Source organism: Chiloscyllium plagiosum, unplaced genomic scaffold (assembly GCF_037043375.1).
Source record: "Chiloscyllium plagiosum isolate Xiang-an unplaced genomic scaffold, Cpla_swu_hap1 HiC_scaffold_7, whole genome shotgun sequence".
Classification (NCBI taxonomy): domain Eukaryota; kingdom Metazoa; phylum Chordata; class Chondrichthyes; order Orectolobiformes; family Hemiscylliidae; genus Chiloscyllium; species Chiloscyllium plagiosum.
In genome coordinates, this window is record NW_028270145.1 from 79,163,673 (window position 1) to 79,183,423 (window position 19,751).

The 19,751-nt window shown below is 39.6% G+C and overlaps 1 protein-coding gene and 1 long non-coding RNA gene across 2 annotated transcripts in view; one reads left to right on the top strand and one right to left on the bottom strand.

The window, feature by feature from the left end:
• LOC122551707 (transmembrane protein 163a) overlaps window positions 1-19,751 on the bottom strand; it is a 230,540-nt gene that overhangs the window by 94,094 nt on the left and 116,695 nt on the right. The gene's annotated exons all lie outside the window — the stretch shown is intronic.
• Window positions 264-19,015, top strand: LOC122551709 (uncharacterized). The gene is made up of 3 exons (XR_006312167.2): window positions 264-318; window positions 17,153-17,207; window positions 18,902-19,015. It is a non-coding gene; the product is annotated as an uncharacterized LOC122551709 (long non-coding RNA).

The window sequence follows — 19,751 nt, forward strand, 5'->3', positions numbered from 1 at the left end:
AGTGGAAAATTATTAAATCATAGATAGATTCTGTGGTAAACCTTTGATGAAATGTGGCAGCTAATTTGTCTACACGTAAGTATTCTCTTTCATCCACAAATCCAATAAACTGATTTTATTTATATGTATATATTATATAATCAAATCTCACAATATCCCTTCAGACAACAATCTATATTGTGATCATGCTTTTATTTTTTTCCAGATACTGTATTTTGATTGTCATTTTGGGATTTATGATATTTTGAGCAGACAGTGGTGACCAGAGGTAAACAGATGTGGAAACTTTCATTGACAACTGATTGTCAAAGTGGTCAGGTGAGATCAACTAAAACGATTTTATACAGGATTACATAAGGTATACAGCACAAAAACAGGATAGTAAACCACTCTACTGTTTCTGCTATACTTGAACCACCTCCTATCTTTCCTAGTCTAAATCTACCATCATTATTCCCTATTCCCTTCTCCCTCAAATTTTGTCACATCTCCCCTTAAGTATATCACTACAATTACTTCCCTATAGTAGCAAGATCAACATTCTTCCAAATCTTTAGATAAAGAAGTTTCTCCTGATTTGGAAAATTCAGACTTAATGATTTTAAAGTAGCTTGCAGTGAAGTTCTTCACTGACTCTACATAAATGGTGACTATCAGTGGACCCAGCACCGATCTTTGCGGCACACCACTGGTCACAGGCTTCAAGTCCTAACAACAACCCTTTACCACCACCTCTGTCTTCTACTGTCAACCAATTTTGTATTTAATTGGCTAGGTCTCTTTGGATCCCATGTGATCTAACCTTACTAACCAGTCTACCATGTGGATCCTTGTCAAAGGCCTTGCTAAAGTAATCCACCTTCATCTGTCTCCTTGGTCACTTCTTCAAAAATCTTCATCAAATTTGTGAGACACAACGTCCCACACACAAAGCCATGCTAATTATCCTTAATCAGTCCTTACCTTTCCAAATGCATGTGGATCCTGTCTCTGAATCCCCTCCATTAAATTACCCAACATTGACATCAGGCCCACCCGTCTATAATTCCCTGGCTTTTCCTTGCAACCTTTCTTAAATAATGGCACAACATTAGCCATCCTCAGTCTTGCTGCATCTCATCCTTGGCTATCGATGATAATAATATTTCCACTAAGGGCCTCGTAATTCAATCCCTAGGTTCCCACAATGTCCTAGGATACACTTGATCAGGTCCTGGGGATTTATCAACACTTACATGTTTTAAGACCTCTAGAACGTCCTTTCTGTAATGTGGACTGTTTTCAAAGTATCACTATTTATTTCCCGAGTTCCCTATCTTCCCTAGCTTATCTGTAATAGATACTGATGAGAAATATTTGTTTAGGAGCTCACCCATCTCCTATGGCTACACACATTGATGACCTTGTTGATCTTTAAGGAGTCCTATTCTCTCCCAAATTACTCCGTTGCCTTTAATATACTCATAGAATCTCTTTGGATTCTCCTTTACCTTTTCTGCCAAAGCTATCTCATGTCCCCTTTTTGCCCTCCTGATTTCCCTCCTAAATGTACTTCTACACTCCCATACTCCTTAAGAGATTCACTTGATCCAAGTTGCCTATACCTAACATATGCCTCCATCTTTTCCTTGACCAGAACCTCAATATCTCTAGTCATCCAATGTTCCCTACTCCTGCCAGCCTTGCCCTTCTCACTAACAGAAGCATGCTTGTTCTGAACCACCCAGATCATGGAAAGATTTTAAAATAACAGGATTGTGGTAGTGAGTGATTTTAATTTCCCAAATATTCATTGGCACTTCCTTAGTATCAGGGGCTTAGATGGACAAGATGTGTTAGTTGCATCCAGAAGCTATTCTTGAAACAATATGTAGATAATATATTGAGTGAAGGAGCCATATGAGACCTTGTATTGGGGAATGAGCCTGGACAGGTGATCAAAATTTTAGTGGGGGAGCATTTTGAGAACAGTTACCCTCTGACTTAGCCTAGCTAGCAAGCCACTCAGTTTAAGGGCAGTGGCAATAATAGGAAACACATGCTTGCGATGCCCTCATCTCATGAAAAGGTTGACACAAAAATTAATGTTAAAGCTGTCTATTTCTCAAAACTTTTTTTGATATTAACTCGAAATAAGATTTTAAACAAAGTCTGTCCAGTTAACTAGCTATTTTCATGTTCATAACCAGGTTAGTCTTTTTTATAAAACAAACTGTAGAAGTTTTATGGTTATATTATTTTATCATTTATTGATTTGTCTTGGCATTTTTAACTCTTTCATTTAACTTTTGCAACAGACAATTTAAAATTTACCATATGTTCGCAATCACATTGTTGCTACTTTGGTAATTTCTAAGTGGATAATTATGTTGTGAAACTTGAAAGGGTTCAAAAAAGATTTACAAGGATGTTGCCAGGATTGGAGGATTTGAGCTATAGGGAGGGGCTGAACAGGTTAGTGATGTTTTCCCTGGAGCGTCGGAAGCTGAGGGATGACCTTGTCATCCTTATAAAATCATGAAGGGCATGGATAGGGTAAATAGGCAAAGTCTTTTCTCTGGGGTCGGGGAGTCCAGAACTAGAGGGCATAGGTTTAGGGTGAGAGGGGAAAGATATAAAAGAGACCTACGGGGCAACTTTTTCACACAGAGGGTGGTGCATATATGGAATGAGCTGCCAGAGGATGTGGTGGAGGCTGGTACAATTGCAACATTTAAGAGGTATTTGGATGAGTATATGAATAGGAAGGGTTTGGAGGGATATAGGCCGGGTGCTGGCAGGTGGGACTAGATTGGGTTGGGATATCTGGTTGGCATGGACGGGTTGGACCGAAGGCTCGGTTTTCACGCTGTACATCTCTATAACTCTATAACTCTATAATTTCCTAATTCTTAAACTAGTCATGGAAAAGAATAAGATTGATTCTTGGATAAAAGTGCTGAAGTGGGGGAAGGCTAATTTTAACAGTATTTGGTAGGAACTAGAATATTTGGATTGGGGGCAGCCAATTGACAATAAATCCATATTTGACACGTGGGAATCTTTTAAAAGCCAGTTGACCAAAGTTCAGGACAGCACATTCCTGTAAGGCTAGCAAGCTTCAGGAACCTCAACAAAAAAAGAAAGCATGTGTAAGGTTCAGGAACGAGAAATCAAACAAGACCCTTGATGGGTATAAAGGAAACAGAATATTAAAGAAGTTAGGAGGGCAGGAAGTGGCCATGAAATATCCTTGGCATGGAGAATTAAAAGAATCCCAAAGCATTATGAATGTATATTAGAAGCAAGAGGGTAACTCAGAGAAGGGTAGATCCACTCAAAGGCAAAGAAGAAAATTTACATATGGTGCCAGAGCAAGTAGGTGAGGTCCTTAATGTGTACTTCACATCAGTATTCACCAAGGAGAAAGACATAGATGGTGGTAAGTTTAAAAAGGGGTTTGTTGGTACTCTAAGGCATGTTGACACTAAGAAGAAGGAGGTGTTGAATATCTTAAAAAGATAGAGGGTCGTTTTGGAAGGGTGTTGCTGTGACCAGTTGTGTTCCACAAGGATTATTTCTCGGACCTCTATTATTTTATATAAATATGACTTGGATGTAAATGTCAATGCTCTGATCAGTAAGTTTGAGATGACATGAAAATTGGCAGCATTGTGGATAGTAAGGAAGGCAGATGGAATTTAATTCAGACAAGTGTGAGGTGATGTATTTTGGGAGGTCAAATTCAAGAGTTAAAGTATACTTTTAATAGATGGATTCTTTGTAATCCAGAGGGATCTTAGGGTCCAATCCATACCTCCCTGTAAGTGACAACACAAGTGGATAAGTTGGTAAAGTAGGCATATGGGCATGGCTGCCTTCATTGGTCAGGACATTGAGTATAAAGTTGGCAATATCATGGTGCAGCTATATAAGATGTTGGTCAGGCCACAGTTCTGTGCACAGTTTTGATCGCTTCACTATAGGAAGGATGTAGAGGATTTGGAGGTGACACAGAAAGGTTTACCAGGATGTTGCCTGGATTGAAGTGTATTAACTGTCAGGAGAGTTTGGACAAACATTGAAGGTTGAGGGGTGACCTGTTAGAAGTATTTAAAATTATGAGGGGCATGGATAGGGTGGATAATCAGGCTCTCCTTCCCAGGGTGAAAATATCACATAATATGGGGCAGAGGTTTGATGTGAGAGGGGGAAAGTTTAAAGAAGATGTGCAAGGAAAGTTTCTCACACAGAGGGTAGTAGGTGCCTAGAATGCGCTGCCAGGGGAGGTAGTAAAAGCAGAAATGATAGCACCATTTAAGAGGTATTTAGAAAGACACATAAACAGACAAAGAATAAAGGGATATGGACCATTTGCAAGCAGTTGGATTAGTTTAGAATAGCATCTTGGTTGTCACAGACATGTCGACCGAACACTCTGTTCCTGTGCTATATCGTTCTATTGCATTAATAATAAATATAATGTTAGTTCCTTCCTGAAAAATGTTTCTCATGTTCACCCAAAATGAGTTCTCAGACCCTATTAAACTGTGTTTGATAAATTAATGATCTGGTATTCACAGGAGTTATAGAGAAACCCTGACTGTGTGTATTCCACTTACTGATGATGTTACAGGTTCTCATGATATCCAAGACCTCAGAAAATGGTAAACACTTCATCACACATTGGTTCTGACTATAAATTAGTGAAACTTTTTATTAAAGTAGCAGCAGCAAGGCTGGAAATTTTCTGGAAATTCATACAATTTACAGGAGGAGACTATTAATCTTTTAATACAGAAAATATTAAAGACATGCCACTCTTCACCAACACTCTTAATATTAGATCCAAACTAATGTCTCTTTGTGTCAACATTCTTCTATCTTCTCTCTTCATGGCCCTAGAGGGGCTTTTGAGCTGACAGATTGCTGCCCTTTGATGTCAACCAGTAACAAAGAAAATTAAATATAGCTGTTGATGACACAAGAAGACATTTTTAAAATGTATCTGCAATTTCAGCAAATTCCAGATTACTGGCAGACTCAAATCACCTGACCACAAACATGTCTATTGATGCTCACTTGCAGAACAAAGCCAGCAGCTGTCAAAAGTGCTTTGGCCTGGAGGAAGTTGAAATGCTTTGGAATACCAGTATTAATAGACAAAAGACAGCACTCTTCAATATAGTCAGTTTGTCTCCGGATGTGAATGAATTAACTTAGTAGTAGAATGTATAGCTCCTCAATTGTTTTTACACACTTGTTTCAACCCTAAATATTGAGTAATGAAAAGACAGAACAAGAATACACAGAGTAAATAACACATTTTGTTTTATCTGGTCCAAGGTGCAAAATATGGCATCTTTCCAACTATGGATGATGATGAACAGCCAAGTAACAAATCCATTTCAGATGGTCAGGCAGCATCCATGGAGAGAAAGCAAGCTAATGTTTCATGTCTAGATGACTCTTCAACGTTAGCTTTCTTTCTCTCCATGGATGCTGCCTTACCTGTTGTGATCTCCAGCATTTTTTGTTTTCAGTATAGATTCCAACATCTGCAGTAATTTGCTCCTCCATTTCAGATGTGTGTTATTTACTCTGCATATTCTTGTTCTGTCTTTTCATTATTCAATATTTAGGGTTGAAACAAGTGTGTAAAAACAATTGAGGAGTTATACATTCTACTACTAAGTTAATTCATTCACATCCGGAGACAAACTGACTATATTGAAGAGTGCTGTCTTTTGTCTATTAATACTGGTCTTCAAAAGGACCAATGTTGCTGATGGCTTAAGATCAATCCTTGAGAGGAAAGTTCCTCCATAAGCTAATATATATGAAGTTAATTGTTGGAGTTGCTGCTCAGGATGTCCTGTTGGCAGCTAGTGAGTTGCATGTGCAATAAATCAATCTCTATGGCCTTCTCATCATGTTTGCAAGCTTCCCTGCAATGCAGCATTTGGATGACCCTTTCTTTAGTATTTCTCCAATATATACACACCTAGTCAATCAAGTTACAGAATTATGTCAACAGTTGGATAAAAAGGGTTGAAGGCTTGCATTTTTCAACTTTTAATCTCAACATCCAGATATCAACATCGGTCAAGCAAAGGAAGCAGAGAGGCTTTGAATATAGAGTGTACAGTGTGAATATTTGAGGTTGGCCCAGTCTTTACTGCATGCATGTCTGAATCCACAACGGTGCATGCCCCTTCTGTGATATAAATGACACAGTAAGCAATTTCCAGCATCATACCGAAGAGATGCAAGTAAAAATGTAAAATGGGTGAGTGGACTTGGATTCAAATTCTTTATCTACACTGATGTTTTTCTCAGGATATATGGCAAATTAATATTAAAATATATTTACAAAAATGAAATCTTCATGCAGTAAAATACAGCATCGTCTATACTGATGGTTGCAGGGCAAATTCAGTTTGAGTAAAAAATGAATACTCAAAGCTAAATCAGGAGATTTAACACTGAAGTTACAACTAAAGAAGTGAAACAAAGAACGTTGTGTTTAGTACATTAAAATATCATTGGGATGGATTTCAAGGAAAGGCAATCACAATGAGATTGCCACATTGCTCCGAATATTTTCCATTAATTTTCTGGTAGGAAATTTGGATTATGGCTTCTCTTGAGAGGTGCAGCATATCTGAAATTTAACAGTTCCCTCAAAGTGCAGTACAGTCAGGGAAATTTGAATCATGCCCTTTTCTCATGGCAATAGTTGCCGTATTCTGTGATTTACATATTCACCAGCATGAAGAGCTACTGTGTAAAGATATTTAAGTTAGGTTTGGGCTTAAGGTGTCAAGTTGGTAGGATGAAACAATGCCAGGTGGCAGAGTGCCAGGGTGCTAGTTAGGTTCAGTGGTAGATTGGTAGGATCAGAGGTGTACCAGATATCGGATCTGGCAGGGAAGATGGGCATTCAGGCCAATTGGTTGGTGTTGGGTGAGGGTGGACAGAGGATGTTGGAGGGAAGAGAGGAAGAAAGGGGTCCCAGTGGGGATGATGGGAATGTCAGTGGGGAGTGTGTCGAGTCTGGTGGCAGATGAGAGGCTGTATAACAGATACAGGGGCAGGAAGGGGAGAAGGGTATCTGGTCCTGTGGAAGATGTTGGATCCTGGGGGGGGTTGGACAGCAGGGTGTTGGGAGACAGTAGGGTGGGGAGAGTCAGGTCTGTAGGGCTGATGCCAAGGGCGAGTGGAACCTATGACCTGTGAACAAATATTTTCCACTAGACAGGGACAAAAGCTTTTAGTACAGAAAACATTAAAATATTTATAAATGTATTTTTGTAATACATTTCAAATAAGGCACTCAAGAAGAATAGATTGTGTGTATCCTTTGGATCTAATGGAAAGCTCTGCTCTAATCTAATTCTAAACAGACTTCACAGAAGGAACTGAAGATCAATATTTAACATTTATGCTGAGAAAAACACATCTTTGTTTTTATTCTATTCACTAATTCCCACTTAAGAACACAACAAGGCATGAAACAAGACTATTCCACATTGCCAGCACTGTCTATGGGCTCTGCACACTTACATCTTACAAATCAACTACATAACTTGTTCAAACAAGGGAATTTGCTGAGAAGTTTCTTTTTGACATCTAAAGATATTTCAATAAAGTCTATGGTTAAATATCCTATGGAACAACTGCTTTAATTAAATAACACCTTTCAGGCACGCCTCAACCATTTGACAAGAGAATTGTCAAACAAAATTGAAACTGAGCCACAGAAGGAAAATGAGAAAATTCTGATCAATATGTTAGGTTTTATTGAACTCTTCAATGCACACCTCACACTAGTCAAATGACCACCGGGAAAAGGAAAGGTTATTTTGGGGGTATTTCCTGGATTGGGTCTGCTGTCATCCACCCACATTTTTGATTCTAAATGAAACTCAATGCAAGGTTGAAGACCAATACTATCTTCCAATTTAACATTTTACAGCCTCTGGACTCAGCACTGAATTAGACAATTTCAGTCCTTTTAGATAGATGATTCATGATGATTCTGTGATTTGCATTTACACTTCCTTTGGATCCACACTTTGGAGCTTTTTTTGTCCCTTGACATCTCATTTGCTTTGAACATGAGGCTTATCTTGAACATTCATTAAATTTCTCTTGACTTCTGCCCTTTCACTGATCTTCCCTTTTATTTCTTTCGTCCATCCTCCTTTCCGTGCCAAACCATTTATTTAAAATTCTATTATACCTTCAACATTTTCCAGGAGCAAATCATTCTGATGAAAGGTCATCAACCTGAAACATTAACTCTTCTTCTCTTTCCACAAGAGATGCATGATCTGCCATAGATACCGTATATACTCGAGTAAATGTCAACCTCGTGTAAAGGTCGACCCCCTATTTTTCACCAAAAAATCTGGAATTTTTCATACATCTCGTGTAACAATCGACCCCAGTTCTTCACAGGTAACAGATCAACATTTGTGAGTCAAGGTATTATCCTGTACATAAACGTTACAATGAGGAAATGAATTTTCTTTATCATGTTGTTCTGTGTTTTCATGTACAATTCACACCAATTTGGTGCAAAAGTTTAAGACACATCAGGTCAGAGTCAGGTGACAACCTCCCTTTGTGTGCAGTTCAGCTGAGCTCCGTTCCCCTGTAGCACTCATGGAGTACAGTCATATTATCGTGAATCATTGTGTTTTCTTTCTTCATTCATTTCAAGATCAGTTGGGATTCTGCTAATGATATGGTATTTTGGACTGTAGCATGAATTTCAGCCCATCAAAAGTAGTATCCACGTAATTGTTGACTTCATAAATTTAACCTTAAAAAAAAGTCTAAAAAATTCAACTTTTACACGAGTATATTCAGAATTTTCTGTTTTTATTCCTATTTTTAAGGAGTGTCTTAAAGGAAGGAAGCAAGGTAAAGAAGCTGAGGGGTTTAAGGAAAAAAATCCAGAAAGTAAGATGAAGGATATGTGCAGAAATCTTAAAAGATTGTAGGGCTGAAGGAAATAGGAAGATGTGAGATCATGGAGGGATTTAAAAACAAGCATGAAAATTTTAAAACTGAGCTATTGCTTACACAGGTGCAATATAGAGCATAGAGTTGACAAGTTAATGGGATTTATTTTGAGTAAGACATAGCAGCAGAATTTTGAATTACTTCAAGCTTACTAAACATGGAACATGGGAGAACTGTCAGGTGTGTGTTGGAATCATTCTGTAAAGAGGTAACTAAAGCATGGATGAAGGTTTGCAAAACAGATGAGCTGAGGCAGGATCAGAATTTGGTGATGTTACTAAACTGGAAATTGGCAGTACCAGTAATGACACAAACATTTGGTCAAATCCTCATGTCTGGATCAAAAATGACACCAGTCCGGTTCAGCCTCAGACAGTTGTTGGGACACAAGATGGAATCAATGACTAAGGAATGGAGTCTGTAGCAGGGACTGAGAACAATGGCTTTTTCTTCTTAACAGTTATTTGAAAGAATTTCTGCCCATCCAGTATTGGACTTTCAATAAACAGTCTGGCACAATAGAGACAGTGATTGATCTAGAGATGTTGTGGTGAGATAGAGCTAGATCTGATCACCTGTGCTGTGCTTTCAGATGATATTGCTAAGGGAGAAACATAAATTGATATTGTTCAGAATATGTTCCATTTATGCACCTTGCCATGCTGGGGGAAATTGATAGGCAAATAGGGGCTATTTTTTGAGTCTTGATGTTTGCCAACTTGGTACTCAAGTCTTTGTGCACAATCTGGCTTAAACAGTCAGCTTATAATAATTTTCCCTAGTCTTTTAATGGCCTTTATCATACTCTGTATTAACTAAGAGTTCATGGAAACATCATAAAAAATCAACATTTTTTGTGACTTTCTATGTCAAAGTGAGAGAGGGCAAATTAACATGAATGGAACATCATTGCATACTTGGCACCAATTATGAGGATCTAGAAATTGAAGATCAGAACAGCACTTTCACAGCAATAACCTACTCACTGATGCACAGTGTCACTGAACTCATTACAACCTTGCTCCAAAGATGGATGAAAGAGCTGAACAGCAAAAGTAAGCTGAGAATGAGTGCTACTGTTATCAAAGTGGCATGAATGGTCACTGGCATCAAGGAAACGTGGAAAAACTGGAATCAATGGAAATTGGGGAGGAGAGAGGTCATGAAACATTTCACAGGTTGAAGTCATACATTACACAAAGAAAGATATTTGTGGCAATGGAGACAAATAATCTCAGCCCTGGACTTGACTGCAGGAATTTTTCAGATTAATCATCTTGGGCCAAACATTTTCATCTGCTTCATTAATGGTCTTCATTCCATTGTAGAGTCAGAAATAGGGATTTCCACTGATGATTGATTACAGAGGAGGAAGTGCTGGATGACTTGAAACACATAAAATTGGATAAATCCCCAGGACCTGATCAGGTGTACCATAGAACTCTGTGGGAGCTAAGGAAGTGATTGCTGGGCCCCTTGCTGAAATATTTGTATCATCGATAGTCACAGGTGAGATGCCAGAAGACTGGAAGTTGGCTAACGTGGTGCCACTGTTGAAGAAGGGTGGTAAGGACAGCCAGGGAACTATAGACCAGTGAGCCTGGTGTCGGTGGTGGGCAAGTTGTTGGAGGGAGTGCTGAGGGACTGTATTTGGAAAGGCAAGGACTGATTAGGGATAGTCAACATGGCTTTGTGCGTGGGAAATCATATCTCACAAACTTGATTGAGTTTTTTGAAGAAGTAACAAAGAAGATTGATGAGGGCAGAGCAGTGGGCATGATCTATATGGACTTAAGTAAGGCGTTCAACAAGGTTCCCCATGGGAGACTGGTTCGCAAGGTTAGATCTCCTGGAATATAGAGAGAACTAGCCATTTGGATACAGAACTGGCTTAATGGTAGAAGACAAAGCGTGGTGGTGGTGGAGGGATGTTTTTCAGACTGGAGATGTGTTACCAGTGGAGTGCTACAAGGATCGGTATTGGTCAACTACTTTTCCTCATTCATATAAATGATTTGGATGCGAGCATAAGAGGTATAGTTAGTAAGTTTGCAGATGACACCAAAATTGGAGATGTAGTGCATAGCGAAGAAGGTTACCTCAGATTACAACGGGATCTTGATCAGTTGGGCCAATGGACTGAGAGGTGGCGGATGGAGTTTAATTTAGATAAATGCGAGCTGCTGCATTTTTGGAAAACAAATCTTAGCAGGACTTATACGTTTAATGGTAAGGTCTCAGGGAGTGTTGCTGAACAAAGAGACCTTGGAGTGTAGGTCCATAGCTCCTTGAAAGTGGAGTCGCAGGTAGATAGGATAGTGAAGGTGGCGGTTTGGTATGCTTTTCTTTATTGGTCAGAGTATTGAGTACAGGAGTTAGGAGGTCATGTTGTGGCTGTACAGGACATTGGTTAGGCCACTTCTGGAATGTTGCGTACAATTCTGGTCTCCTTCCTGTTGGAAGGATGTTGTGAAACTTGAAAGGGTTCAGAAAAGATTTACAAGGATGTTGCCAAGATTGGAGGTTTTGAGCTATAGGGAGAGGTTGAATAGGCTGGGGCTGTTTTCCCTGGAGCGTCGGAGGCTGAGGGGTGATCTTATAGAGGTTTATAAAAAAGAGGATAAATAGACAAAGTCTCTTCCCTGGGGTAGGGGAATCAAGAAATAGACGGCGTAGGTTAAGGGTGAGAGGGGAAAGATAAAAAAGAGACCTAAGGGGCAACTTTTTCACACAGAGGGTGGTATGTGTATGGAATGGGCTGCCAGAGGAAGTGATGGAGGCTAGTACAATTGCAATATTTAAAAGGCATTTAGATGCGTATATGAATAGGAAGGGTTTGGAGGGATATGGGTCAGGTGCTGGCAGGAGGGACTTGATTGGGTTGGGATATCTGATCAGTATGGATGAGTTGGATGAAGAATCTGCTTCCGTGCTGTACATCTCAATAGCTCTATGAGTGCGTAGCATTTTGTATTAGTCTCAGCTCCTCCGATAGATACAAAAACAATACACCCTCAGGTAATAAAGCAGTCTGTGACAATATGCTGCAAAACCTGGACAACAATGAAGGCTGGGCATATAAGTGGCAAGAAACTTTCATGTCACACATATGCCAGGCAATGATCATCTCAAACAAGGGTGAATCTAACCTTCTCATCTTAATTTTTAATGGCTCTGCCATCATTGAATTCTCAACTATCAACAGGGTCAGGGTTATCATTGACTACAGATTTAACCAGACCAGCCAGATAAATATTGTCACTCCAAGAATAACTCAGTCCAAGAATAGCTCAGAGTTTGGGAATTCTGCAGCAAATAACTTAAGTCCTAACTTGATAATCAGCTATAAGGCACAAGCAGGAGCAAGATGCAATACCATCCACTTTCCACAATAAGTGCAGCTCCAACAACACTCAAGAAGCTCAAGACCAGCAAGGATAAAGCTGCATGCTTGATCAACACTCCACTCATCATCTTAAACATTCACTCCATTCATGGTCACAATTGCAGCAGAGTATACTTTCTATAAATATACAGTAGCAACCTTCAGCAGGACATTCCAAACTCACATTCCCCACCTTATAGAAGACAAGGTAATTTATGCATGAAAATACTTGGTAACACTCTCAACAAATCATAATACAGGGTTTGAGTACAACAATCATAGTTGACGTTATGGTAGTACTGAAGGAATGCTGCACTGGCAGAGGTGCCTTAATTCATAAAAGATGTTAAAAAAAAGGTTGCACCAGCCTGTTTGATTGAATGTAAAAGATCCATGGCACAATTTTAAAGAGCAAGTGAATCAACCCCAAGTGTACTCGCCAATATTTCCCTTATTCAATATCACAAAAAAAGGCTGTCTGTTGATTATCACATCTGTTATGGACCAGACCAGACACTCTCAAAACATTTTAAGAAGGTAGCCCAGATCCTAGATTTTTTTTATTGTAAAGTCAAATGTAAAGTGCTGCGTTCCAGACACCCAGAAGGATTTAAACTAGTCAGGCACAGGGGAAGGGGAATTCACATGCGTGTATGGAATGAGCTGCCAGACAAAATAGTGGGGGCTGGTACAATTACAGCATTGAGATGGGTACATGAATAGGAAGGGCTTAGAGGGATATTGGGCAAATGCTGACACATGGGACTATATTTATCCATCTAGAGAAGAATAGCTATAAGACAGATATTCTTCTATTTTCTATAATATATAAGAATAAAAGGTAATAGATTTTAGTCAATCATGGTTTTTTTGACATTTGTTACAGGGAAGGTTTTAAAGCATTAAACCTTGCCCTGTCACTCTCTTAGGTCATAACTGGAATCTTAAATCTCTTCAAAGTTGTCAGTGTGTATGGAGACTGTAACACCAGTTGTCATGGCAATAGGCAATCTAAATCACAAATTGCAAACAAAAGCTTTACTCTAATCTTGAAAATTTCTCTTGAAAAATACTACTCAAATACTTCACAACATACAGGCAAGTCAGAAATTATGCATTTCTGGTGGGCTTTTTTTTATTTTCCCTAGCACTGCATACATTGGGGACACAAATATTAGATTACGTATAGTGTGGAAACAGGCCCTTCGACCCAACAAGTCCACACCGACCCGCCGAAGCGCACCCACCCAAACACATTCCCCTACACCTAACACTACGGGCAATTTAGCATGGCCAATTCACCTAACCTGCACATTTTTGGATTGTGGGAGGAAACCGGAGCACCTGAAGGAAACCCACACAGACACGGGGAGAATGTGCAAACTCCACACAGACAGTCGCCTGAGGTGGGAATTGAACCCAGGTCTCTGGCGCTGTGAGGCAGCAGTGCTAACCACTGTGCCACTGTGCTGCCCACTTGTCTACCAAAGAGGCAAATTTTTATAACTGTACCATTCACTTAGACTGAAAACAATTCTGGTGGAAGTATTTTTACCTTTAAAATCACATACCCAGAAATCAACCCATCTGTTTGCATACAATAGTTAGTTATAATACTGGGGGACCTTTGAAACAATATATTGGCCTTGGAGGGAACACTACATAGGTTTACAAGAATGATGCCTTGGTCATTGCCCTACATTTGTGTGCCATAAATGTTACTTACCACTTGTCAGCCTAAGACTGGACATTCTCAAAATCTTGTTACATTTTAACATGACATCTTCAATGTCTGAGAAGTTACAACTGGTGCAATCATCTGCGGTCAATCTTATTTGACCTTTGAATATTGTTCTGTCTCAGTCAGATTGCTAAAGGATTCAGAAAAGATTTATAAGGATGTTACCAGGGTTGGAGGATTTGAGCTATAGGGAGAGGTTGAATAGCTGGGGCTGTTTTCCCTGGAGCATCACGGTGGCACAGTGGTTAGCACTGCTGCCTCACAGCGCCAGAGACCCGGGTTCAATTCCCGCCTCGGGCGACTGTCTGTGTGGAGTTTGCACGTTCTCCCCGTGTCTGCGTGGGTTTCCTCCGGGTGCTCCGGTTTCCTCCCACAATCCAAATATGTGCAGGTAAGGTGAATTGGCTATGCTAAATTGCCCGTAGTGTTAGGTAAGGGGTAAATGTAGGGGTATGGGTGGGTTGCGCTTCGGCGGGTCGGTGTGGACTTGTTGGGCCGAAGGGCCTGTTTCCACACTGTAATGTAATGTAATGTAATCTAATCTAATCTAATCAGAGGCTGATGTGTGTCCTTATAGAGATTTATAAAATCATGAGGGGCATGGACAGGATAAATAGACAAAGTCTTTTCCCTGGGGTGGGAGAGTCCAGAATTAGAAGACATTTAGAGGGTTTAGAGTGATAGGGGAAAGATATAAAAAAGGCCTAAGGTACAGCTTTTTCAATAGAGGGTGGTATGTGTATGGAATGAGCAGCCAGAGGAAGTGGTGGAGGCTGATACAATTGCAACATTTAAAATGCACCTGAATGGGCATATGAATAGGAAGGGTTTGGGATGATATGGGATGGGTGCTGGCAAGTGGGACTAGATTGGGTCGGGATATCTGGTCGGCATGGACAGGTAGGACCAAAGGGTCTGTTTCCATGCTGTACATCTCTATACCACTAAATTTCTATAAAGAAGTAATAAGTGCAAAATATGTTTTTTCTTTACGTCTATCTAAACTTAAACCTCCTTTCATCACAATGTTTTTTGCCATTTTCTTTTTTAATATTGCTACCGCAATCAAGCATATCTGAATTTTTCTCACATGTTCATTTTGAAGTCCAAGATATAGTGATCCTATCATTCCTTCTCAAAACGTGTAAACTTACTGAAAATCGTTACTTAAGTGTCTCCTGCTCCAAACTTTTCTTTCCCAGGACCTTAAAACTGTAGATCTCCTCAATACCATTAGACTTCCTTTTCCCGAGAGAGATACAGATATTTAAAACTAAAACTTATTGACACCTTCAATCTTATCAAGAAATGAATTTCAGCAAAAAACATTACAAACTTGCACACAAATGAATAATGCAAATTTGAAAAAGAAAATCAACTTGTAATATTCTACCAGATCATTTTTTGCAACATATAAAGATATGCACATATCAAAATTATTGCTACTTTTGAAGTTCATGTGCAGTATCTCTGTCTGGTTCTGTTGGCTTCGTCAATGAAATTTGCCCAAACTTAGATAAACCAGCACAAATGATTGAGGTATTTCCAGCTCAAGTTACATACAGTGCATACAGGGGCGGCACAGTGGCTCAGTGGTTAGCACTGTTGCCTCACAGCACCAGGGACCCAGGTTCAATTCTAGCCTTGGGCAACTGTCTGCGTGGAGTTTGCACATTTGCCCCATGTCTGCGTGGATTTCCTCCAGGTGCTCCAGCTTCCTCCCACAGTCCAAAGATGTGTAGGTTAGGTGAACTGGCCGTGCTAATGCAGGCATAGCTGCATTAGTCAGGGGTAAATGTAGGGGAATGGTCTGGGTGGGTTGTTCTTTGGAGGGTCAGTGCAGCCTTGTTGGGCCGAAGGGCCTGTTTCCACACTGTAGGAAATCTAAAAAAAAATCAAGTTCCCACAGTGTTTTGCACTGGTTTGAAAAACATTGCAAAAGAAGCTAACCCAGCTGCAAAACAAAATAGCCAAGGCCCAGTCTGAAAATCTCACCATGGCAGGTTTTTGTAAATGTGCCTTGGGGAGTCTCTTAAAATTAAGCCATTTTAGTATAATGATATGAATAAAGACTTTGAAAATAAAATTAACAAGTATTTTACAGATATCATACACTAATGAAACCAAAATAAAGTTATCTATTATTTTTGGAAGTCATTTTCAGTTTAAAATCAGGCTGCACTCAGATGGTGGACGAGATACACTTATTAGAAAGACTTAGTTTATGATAAATCTATTTGCATATTTATTAATCAAATTGTAGGAGGTTACCATTCTTAAAAGTATCAAAGAATATTTTTTAATGCAAGGGCACAGTCTCGGGAGAAAATCTGTGTCTGTCTATGTCAAGAACTGGAGCAGAAACTTGAGCCATATTTTACACTTCACAGTGTAAGCACAGTCCGCACACTAGATTATCAATTATTCTCAAAGCAGCATTTTTGCTTCCATTCTCTATCTAACAAAAAATTCCAAAGTAACATTAAATCCAATTGTCACGAAAGAAATACAATTCTATATTACTCTGCAATCTTCAACTATAAATATCCTGATGTCTCAAAAGGAACATAAGAACTGACTTTCAGAGGTCTTGCCGCAATATGCTTTCTATTGGGCAAGCACCTACTGTGACATTTAACTTACCTTTTGCTTTCCCTAGAGGTAATAGTAGGTCTGATTTCAGCAGAAGATTTCTCCAGGCTTCAGGCAATAGCATAAATAAATGAAAGCTCAAGTGATATTTAAGCAGACTCGACATAGCCTAACAATTTTTCAACAGTAATTAAAGTTTTAATAATACTCAAACTACTTATTTGCTTAACTACTCAATAATATGTTATCGAAAGGGCAAACTCAATAATTATCAATATATTAGAAATGAAAGTTACTGGGGTAATAATTTTAGCCCTTCACTGTAATGAAGGGCTAACCATTTACGGGTAGAATATTACTGTAATTCTTTTAAATATTTGACTTCTAAAATTTATCCTTTTTTTCTTTTCATTCTTTCATAGAATATATGTGTCAATGGCAGGTTGCCCATCACTTACTATATCTGGGATGGTTGTGGTAAGCCACTGTCTTAAACTATTGCAGTCTATGCAATATAGGTACATAGCGTTGTTAGAAAAGGAGTTCCAAGATTATGATCCAGTGTCAGTGAAGGATTAATGGTATAGTTCCAAGGTTGAATTTGATAATACCCCATTGATGCATTTGGAAGTGGGTTGGGGGTATGTTTGAAGGTCGACCTATAAAGTTCCTCAGATTACCTCACATTGAGCTTGTACCAGCCCTGACCTCTCAAATGTATGGTGGGTCATGTCACAGTTAAGTGGACCTGCCTGCCTTTTCTCCAACAGAGGCTTTTAAATGGCCAATTTGTAACTATCAAATGGCTGTTTCCCACCAAGCTTCAATTGTCAGGCTGGTGGGAGGTGAGGTGGTGTTCAGAGGTGAGGGAAAGCTTGGAAAAGGACCATACTCAGGCCTTGGGTGGGGAAGTACATTGATCAACTGCCATTTTTCAAAGTTACAACAGAACCACCCCCTCCCCTTATCCTACACACACACACATACACATACACACATCCAGTGACCTGAAATCAGTCTCTACAGCAATACTCCCACATGTCTCCCCCTAACACCAAATTCCCTCGGTGTTAACCCCATTCCCTTCCATACCTTCTTGATCCTGGATTTTCTACTGTGTCCTGTTCACAACAGCTTCAGGTCTTGCAGGAGATAGAGAGGCTCTGACCAATGCAATTGGCTGGCAGATCTCAACTCAAGTGATGGACAGAATCCAGTAATTAATGCTCACTGAAACAGTACCAGTGCCAATCTTTGGATGGGAAGAGAAATCACGCCATCCTAAAACCCTCGCTCAAGTCAAGATGGTGAGTGGTTTGGAGAGGAGCTTGTGGTCCCATGTACCTGGGGCCCTTGACTTCAACTGGACTGCTGGAAATTGTAGTCTGAATTAAATTTACCCTTTCAAGCCCAAAATTGTTCTCTCCAAATCATCTATTCTTAAATTCACTCATGGGATGTGTGTGGTGTTGGCCGGCATTTGTTGTCCATCCTGAGTTACTCTTGACAAGGTGCAGTCTATTTGGCACAGTAGGCTCACAATAGCCTTAGGGATGGAACTTCAGGATTTTGACACAATGACACTCAAGGGATGGTGGTCTTGAAGTGAACTGGCAGGTGGTAGTGTTCCTACATGTCTGTTACCATCGTCCTTCTAAACATTATTGGTTTTGGGTTTAGAAGCTATATAATGAGTTTTGGTGAATTTCTGTAGTGCATCTTGTTGATGGTACACACTGCTGCTACTGAGCAATGGTGGTGGATGTAGCGCATGTTTGTGGATATGGCTCCAATCAAGTAGGCTGCATTGTCCTGGATCATGGTCAAGCATTAAGTTTTATTGAGCTGTACTTGTAGGTAGTGGACAGGCTTTGGGAGTCAGAAGGTGAGTTGCTTTCTGCACCGTTCCTAGCCTCTGACCTGCTCTTGTAGCCTGTATAGTTATATGGCTAGTCTAGTTTCTGGTCAATGATAACCACCATGAAGTTATGGTAGGGTTTCAATAATGGTAATGGCAAATATCATTATATATTACTATCAGTAACAACAATGCCATTAAATGTCAAAAAGTTGTGGTTAGATTCCCTCTTGTTTGAAACTGTCATTGCCTGACATTTCAGTTGTGCAAATGTTACTTTCTACCTTACAATGTGAGCCTGTCTATTGTCCAGGTCTTGCTACATTTGGACACAGACTGCTTTGGTATCTGAGGAATCGCAAATGGGGCTCAACATTATGCAATCAGTGGTGAACATCCCCACTTCTGACCTTAGGATGGATGGAAGGTCAGTGACGCAGCTGAAGATGGTTGGGCCAATGATACTACCCTGACGAACTCCTGTGGAGGTGTCATACAGAATGCAATGACTGTCCTCCAACAGCCACAACCATCTCCATTTCTATCAGGTAAAACTCATGCAATGAGAATGCAATTTCCATGAGGTGTACTTACAGACACTTTGCTGCACAGAAGAAATTGGCATTGGTTTTGTAATTCTATAGCTGATTGCAAGGCAATATCATGAAGAATTCTGAAAACATAACAATTCCATAAACACTTCAATAAACCGGCAGCTAGCAACTAGTAAGCAATGTGCTCAGTTGGTTGAGAGGAGATTTGATAGAAACATTCAAAGTCATGAAAGGTTTATATGGAAAAGATAGACGGGTCAAGAACCACAGGACACAGATTTAAGATTACTATTAAATGTGTGCACATGATTTTATAGTAAAAAAAAATACTGAATACTAAGCAAAATAAATCCCATGAAAGCTATTTTAAATTAAATAGAATAAGCATTATATATAAATTAGCAGTGGATTACCCAGAAGTCAAAATTATTTATCTGGAAAGACTTGGAAAAACAAGGAATTCTCCTGTTTGTAATAAATGTTGGCTGATTAGGATAATGGATCAGTCAGATGTCAGATATATGTTAGAAGGTGTCCTATTGATTAAAAATCTGTTACCACTTCATCTGATGTGCTACAGCAAGCAAATACATTTTATCCATTCTGCAA